The 7,426-nt window shown below is 36.3% G+C and overlaps 1 pseudogene; it reads right to left on the bottom strand.

The window, feature by feature from the left end:
- Positions 1-494: 494 nt before the first annotated feature.
- Positions 495-610, bottom strand: LOC138989540 (U2 spliceosomal RNA; annotated as a pseudogene).
- Between the last annotated feature and the right edge of the window lie 6,816 nt (positions 611-7,426).

The following is a 7,426-nucleotide window of genomic DNA, read 5'->3' as shown; positions in this document are numbered from 1 at the left end:
GGCCTAGAGAATTCCATGGACTATATAGTCCATGAGGTCGCAAAGAGTTGGGAATGACTGAGCAACTTTCACTTCACTAGCTAGCTAAGGCTCTTCCCACGTGGCTCAGACAGTAAAGAATTTGCCTGCAATGCAGAAGCCCTGGGTTCAGTGCCTGGGTTGGGAAGATTCCCTGAAGAAGAGCATGGCAACCCACTCCAGTATTCTTGCCTGGAGAATTCCATGGATAGAGGAGCCTGGGGAGCTACAGTCCATTGGGTCATAAAGAGTTGCATGATTGAGCAACTAACACTTTCACTTTTAGCTAGCAGTCTACCACCAGAATTCTCCAGTGGACCAAGAAGAGTCTGCACAGTAAAGTATTTGTCTGAGAAAGCCTCTATTCCAACTTCCTGCTCCAAAAATCCATTTAATACGTTGTTCTCAGATAGAGGACATTCAGTTCAGCTCAGTTCTGTTCATTCATTCAGTCGTGACCAACTCTTTGTGAACCCATGGACTGCAGCATACCAGGCCACCCTGTCCATCATCAACTCCCAGAGTTGATCAGATATTAAACTGATAAGAACAGATACTACAATTGATCTTAGCCAAAAAGCCAAGAAGTGATAAACTAAAATATTTGAATGTTTGTTCAAGTTGTGCTACCATAGCAAGAAATTCATAGAAATTGTTTTTAAAAAGCAAAGCATCTGAAAGCATTTCAGGTATTTCATAACTAGGCATGGTTCATCTTTTGGATGAATATGGAGTTTTAAATTTCTAATAAAGATGTTGTCTTTCAAGAAGTCAATGTAAAATACACTATAATTCCAAGTAACATTCTTCAATACATGTTTTTATCTTGATTATCACTATAAATAGTATATCAGATATACTTTTAATTGAACTAATGTAAACCTTGAATAATATGGGGTTATATCATAAAGAAATTACTTATTTTACTGAACAATGAGTCTAAAACTTGGTTCAGCACCAATGGTGTGGTCAGAGTTTCTGATTTTCACATTTTGGCTTGACCAATTTAGTATACTACCATTTCATTTTCATGTTCTTTGTTTCATGATCTCAAAAGGACTGTTGAAGTTCTAGGAATTTTATTCAGAGGCAAGACAGGAAGATAAGAAGGTCATTGGTCCCTTCTCCTCTTTTGTTTATCTCTTTTTTTCTTGTTCCATTTATTTATTTTTTAGAGAAGTTTTAAGTTTACAACAAAATCAAGTAGATGGTACAGAGATTTTCCATATATACCCTACCCCACACATTCATGTGCTAAGTCACTTCAGTCATGTCCAACTCTTTGCGACCCTATAGACTGTAGCCTGCCAGGCTTCTCTGTCCATGGGATTCTCCAGGCAAGAATACTGGCGTGGGTTCCCATGCCCTCCTCCAGGGGATCTTCCCGACCCAGGGATCAAACCCATATCTCTTACATCTCCTGAATTGCCAGGCAGGTTCTTTACCACTAGCACCACTAGGGAAACCATAGACTCCCCCATTATCAGCATCACTCAGCAAAATGGTACATTTGTTATAATTGATAAATCATGTTATATCATAATTGCTCAAAGTTTATAATTTGCCTTAGACTCCATTCTGAAGGAGATCAGCCCTGGGATTTCTTTGGAAGGAATGATGCTAAAGCTGAAACTCCAGTACTTTGACCACCGCATGCGAAGAGTTGACTCTTTGGAAAAGACTCATGCTGGGAGGGATTGGGGGCAGGAGGAGAAGGGGACGACAGAGAATGAGATGGCTGGATGGCATCACTGACTCAATGGACATGAGTCTGAGTGAACTCCGGGAGTTGGTGATGGACAGGGAGGCCTGGCGTGCTGCGATTCATGGGGTCGCAAAGAGTCGGACACCACTGAGCGACTGATCTGATCTGATCACTCTTGGTGGTCTACAATCTATGAATTCTATGGGTTTTAACAAGTGTGTAATGACATATATTCATCGTTATGGTCTCAAACAAAATATTTTCACTGCCCTAAAAACCATCTCTACTCTACTCATTTATCTTTTTCCCCACTCCAGCCCTACTTACTACCCGTCTTTGTACTATCTCTATAGTACAAAGTACTATGGAATACATAGTACATTCTATAGTACATAGTACTATAGACATAGTACAAAATACATTGCCTTTTCGAGAATAGTTGGAATCACACAGTGTGTAGCCTTTTCATATAATGCTATTGCGTACTTAATAGACTACATTTTAGTATAAATATAACTTGTGTGTTATGGTTTGTGGCTCTACTGCAGTACTTACTTTATTATTGTGATAGTCTGAGATCAAGCCCATTGTATCTCTGAAGTATGCCTGTATTTCATTGTCTGGATGGACTGCAATTTATTTAGCCATTCATTTTCTAAAGGGCATCTTGGTTGCTTCTAAACTTTGGCAGTTATGCAAAAAGCTGTGAAAGACATCTGTGTGCAGGTGTTAGTGCGGATGTATGCTTTCAGCTCCTTTGGAAAAATACAAGGGCTGAGTTTGTTGTGTCATATGGTAATATGATCTGCAAAACACAGGCAAAACCTGTGAATACAGTCAATTCTCTATATTCACAGATTCCACATCTGTGGATTCAACCGACTGTGGATCAAAAATATTTGAAAAAAGAAATTCCAGAAAAGCTCCAGAAAGCAAAATTTGACTTTGCCCTGCACTGGAAAGTATTCACATAGAATGTACACTGTATTCACAACTATTTATACAGTATTTACATTGTATTGAATATTATAAATAGTCTAGATATGATTGAAGGTATATGGGAGGGTGCTCATAGGTTATATATAAATACTATGCATTTTATATAAGGGACATAAACATCCATAGATTTTGGTATATTTGGGTGAGGGGAGTCCTGGAGACAATCCTCAGTCAGATAGCAAAGTGTGGCTCTACGTTTAGTTTCCTAAGAAACTACCAAGCTATTTTCCAAGGCGGCTATACCACTTTGCATTCCCACCAGCAATGGATAAGAGTTCTTGTTGCTTCACATCCTGGTCAGCATTGGTTGTTAGTGTTCAAGATTTTGGTTATTCTAATAGGTGTGTAGTAATATTGAAGTTTTAATTTGCTTATTTGCCACTGTATAAGGCATACCTCAGAGATATTGCAGGTTCAGAACACCAGACCACCACAGTAAAGTGAATATTAAAACAAAGCAAGTCACACGAATTTTTGAACTTCTAGTGCATAGAATAGTTATGTTTACACTATAATGCAGTCTATTGTGCTCAATAACATTATGTCTTTAAAAAGCATGTATTTTAATTAAAAAATGCTTTATTTCTAAAAAAGTCCTCCCTGGTGGCTCAGATGGTAAAGAATCTGCTTGCAGTGCATATTAAACCTGGGTTTAATCTCTAGGTTGGGAAAATCCCCTGAGAAGGGAATGGAAACCCAATCCAGTATTCTTACCTGAAAAATCCCATGGACAGAGGAACCTGGCAGGCTGTAGTTCACAGGGTGCAAAGAGTCAGACATGACTGAGTAACTTGATTTTCTTTTTCTTTTTTTTTTTTATTTCTAAAAGTGTTAACCATTATCTGAGTCTTTAGCAAGTCATAGTAGTGACATCAAGATTACTGACCACAGATCACCATAACAAATATAATAATAATAATAAAGTTCGAAATATTCTGAGAATTATCAAAATGTGACCTAGAGACATGAAGTGAGGCAATGCTGTTGGAAAAATAGCATCAATAGACTTGCTTGACATAGGTTAGCTATAACCCTTCAGTTTGTTAAAAAAAAAAAAAAAAGCAGCATCTGCAAACTGCAAGAAAGTGAAGCACAATAACATGAGAAATGCATGTATCTTCTGTGGTAAGGTCTCTTAATGTCTTTGTCCCACTTTTTAATCAGATCATTTATTTCTTTATTGTCGTTTTTAAAATATACATTCAGTTCTTTATTAGAGGTGTCTTTTACAAATATTTCCTTTTAGTCTATAACTTGTCTTCTCATCCTCATGCCACCATTTTATGCAGAGAAGAAGTTTTTAATTTTATGAAGTCCAGATTGTGAATTTGTTCTTTTGATAGGATTTGGTGTTGTAAATAGGCATCACCATACCCCAGGTCACTTAGGTTTTCTCCTATCTTATCTTCTAAGATTTTCCTGGTTTTGTGTCTCATGTTTAGATCTGTGATCCATTTTGAGTTAACTCATAACATATATAAGGTCTGTGTCTGGGTTTATTTCTTTGCATGGAAAAATCCAGTGCCATTCGTTGAACAGATTATATTTGCCCTGTTGTATTCCCCTTCCTACTTTGTCAAAGATCAGTTGACTATAGGGATCTATTTCTGTATTCCATATTTTGTTATATTGTCTACTTGTCTATTTTGTTCACCAACCATAGTTTTTTAGTAAATCTTAAAACTGGATACTGTCAGTCTTCCAACTTTGTTCTTCTCTTTCAATATTGGCTTGGGTATTGGCTATTCTGGGTTGTTACCTCTCCACATTTAGCTCTTTAACAAAAGAATTAAAATTTTCCTAGAAATCATCCCCCCAAACTCCCTCTTAAATTTACTTCGTTGGCAGGACTGTATCACATGGTCATCCTTAGTAGTATGAGAGATTTGGGAAAAATATATATCAGGCTCTTTCAGCCCCTATTGAGAAAAGAGAAGAAAGGACAATAGTTTTAATGGCTCTTGGATAAGCCAAGCATCAGGGTCTGCTAAATTAGGAATAAGGTAAATTACAATAGCCTGATAGTAGGGGTTTGCTATTAAAGTCAGCCTTATTTTTTTTTTCAGCCTTATTTTTATAGAGTGGAAGAGTTAATAAGAGCTTCTGCTACTAACTTTCCTCCAGCTCCTTTGATCCCAAGTTTTATGCCCTGTTATTCAGCCAGCTTAACTACTGACACTCAAAATAGTATTTTACTAAGTGTGATATCATTAACACAGTGTATATAGTCAAGGATAGTTGATGCCTTAAAATCATTATTTTATATTGAACAGCAATGTAAGTGAGTAAAATATAAATACATAAATCAACATGGATAACTTTTACAAACAGAGTTTTGAGCCAAGGAAAAAAGACACAGATTTGTACATGCCATATGATTCCACTTACATAAAGTTCAAAGATGAATAAATTTTATCTATGGTGTTACAGGTTCGATCCCTGGGATGGGAAGATCCTCTGGAGAAGGAAATGGCAACCCACTCCAGTATTCTTGCCTGAAAAGTCCCATAGACAGAGGAGACTGTGGGCTACAGACAGTGGGGTCACAAAGAGTCAGACACAACTGAGTGACTAACACTTTCACTTTCATGGTGTTAAAAGTTCAATAGTGACTTCCTTTGGGAACAGAGTAGTGACTAAACGGGAATATGTGGGGAATTTCTAGGGTATGATAGTATTTTGTCTGTGTATATAAGTCCTGGTTGGAAAGATATATTTGTTTTGGAAAATTTATTTAGGTATACACCAATGATCTGCATGTGTGTGCATGTATCTTCAATTAGTTCAGTACAGTTTGTTCAAAAGAAACAAAATTGTTTTGTAAAGTCATTTAATTGAATTACAGCTTAGAATTTGCCAATAATTCCTGGAGATTTTAATACTTAGTTTCTTCAGGGACCTACCTTCATGTAGTACCTCTGTTTTATGAAAGCTGCATTCCTTTTAGAATCAGGCTGATTTGATTAAAACTGATTGTTCAAGGCAAATGATTTAGAAGAAAAATAAACAAGTAAACAAACACACATTCATATACTCATATGCATGTGGGTGCATGTGTAAGAGTTTGTCAAAGTCCCATTCTAATTTCTTTTGATTCCCACAGAATATTTACATAAAATTGATCCAATTTAGGTTGCATATTTTAAACTCTAGCTCCAAGAAGTCTGTAAGCATATTTTCTATGTAAATTTCTATACATAGTATTAGTATTCTCCATAGAAGGAATGGGTATTTCTGCCAAGTTGAGTTAAATGTACAAAGCATGACTTTTCAGAACACTGTATCTATTGTATTACTTGGTGAGAATACTGTTACTTATATTCTCACTGCAAAATTGTCTTAAAATATATTCATGACTTACACAGAAAGGGGCTAGAACTCAATAGCCCTACTAGTGTAAAGTAAAACTCCATTCTCTACCTGTTATGCAAAATAATGATTAATTTAGATCTTAAGATAAAGTGTGTCTATTTATAGGTAGATATAAATTCGCAAGGAAAAATATTTTTTAGGATGTAGCAAGAGAAGCAGATCTTCTAAAGACTGATCCGTCTTTAGAAACTTATATGAATTTTATCTGTTTATTTTAAAAAGGAAAACTTTCTAGCTTTAAAATATAGAATAATCTTACATTTTAAAGGATAGAATAATCTTAAGGATCATGAGAAAGATGGAAATACTGAGATGTGAAACAGTGGGTGAAAGAGTCTTCTATAAAAGACATGTGGTAGAAAATAAATAAGTTTAATTATAATTGGTTCCTATGAACTTTCTCCCCTTGCTCACTTAAGCTCCAATTCTAATCCGCTGGGCAAAGTTTCCTTTCTTCTCAGCATAGCCCCAAATATGTCCTTGACTTATGCCAAACTGGGCTTCCCTCAGCTTAGTTGGTAAAGAATTTGCCTGCAATGCAGGAAACCCTGTTTCAATTCCTAGGTCGGGAAGATCTGCTGGAGAAGGGGTAGGCTACCCATTCCAGTATTCTTGGGCTAGCCTTGTGGCTCAGCTGGTAAAGAATCCGCCTGCAGTGTGGGAAACCTGGATTCAATCCCTGGGTTGGGAAGATCCCCTGGAGAAGGGAAAGGTTACCCACTCCAGTATTCTGGCCTGGAGAATTCCATGGGGTCACAAAGAGTCGGACACGGCCGAGCAAATTTCGCTATGCCAAACTTCACAAAAACAGCAATAATGACAATTCTGGCTTCACAAACTGGCCCTTTTATGCCTAAGTAGTATTTCCCAAAATGTATTAGTAGTACTCTTGAAGCACTCTCCTGACTTCTGTACCAAACAATAGCTCATTTTTAATCTATAATTTGAGTAACATGAAGGAGATCTTTCTAGTATTATGTAAATCTATAAAATAGTCTTCAGGAGCATATACACAACATGAAATTATATTCTCAACCTCTAACAGTTGGAAAACATTACACACTACCACAGTTCAATGGTGTCATTTTAATTATACATGGTTAAACAATATACTGTAGTATAATCATATTTTGGCATCAGGAAAGTCAAGAATTGAAATCTAGAATATGTTAGATGGGAAAAAAATTATAAGCAAAGATTCTATTAATATGTCAGGTTGCAACTTTTTAAACAGTAATTCAGTTTGGGTATCTCAAAAAATTTATTTACTTTACTATGCAGTTTTCCATTTGTTTTATTAAAAGTATATCATAGAATGGACTTGTGGATACC

The sequence above is a fragment of the Bos mutus genome, chromosome 1 (assembly GCF_027580195.1).
Source record: "Bos mutus isolate GX-2022 chromosome 1, NWIPB_WYAK_1.1, whole genome shotgun sequence".
NCBI lineage: Eukaryota > Metazoa > Chordata > Mammalia > Artiodactyla > Bovidae > Bos > Bos mutus.
This window is presented reverse-complemented; position numbering and strand designations above follow the sequence as displayed.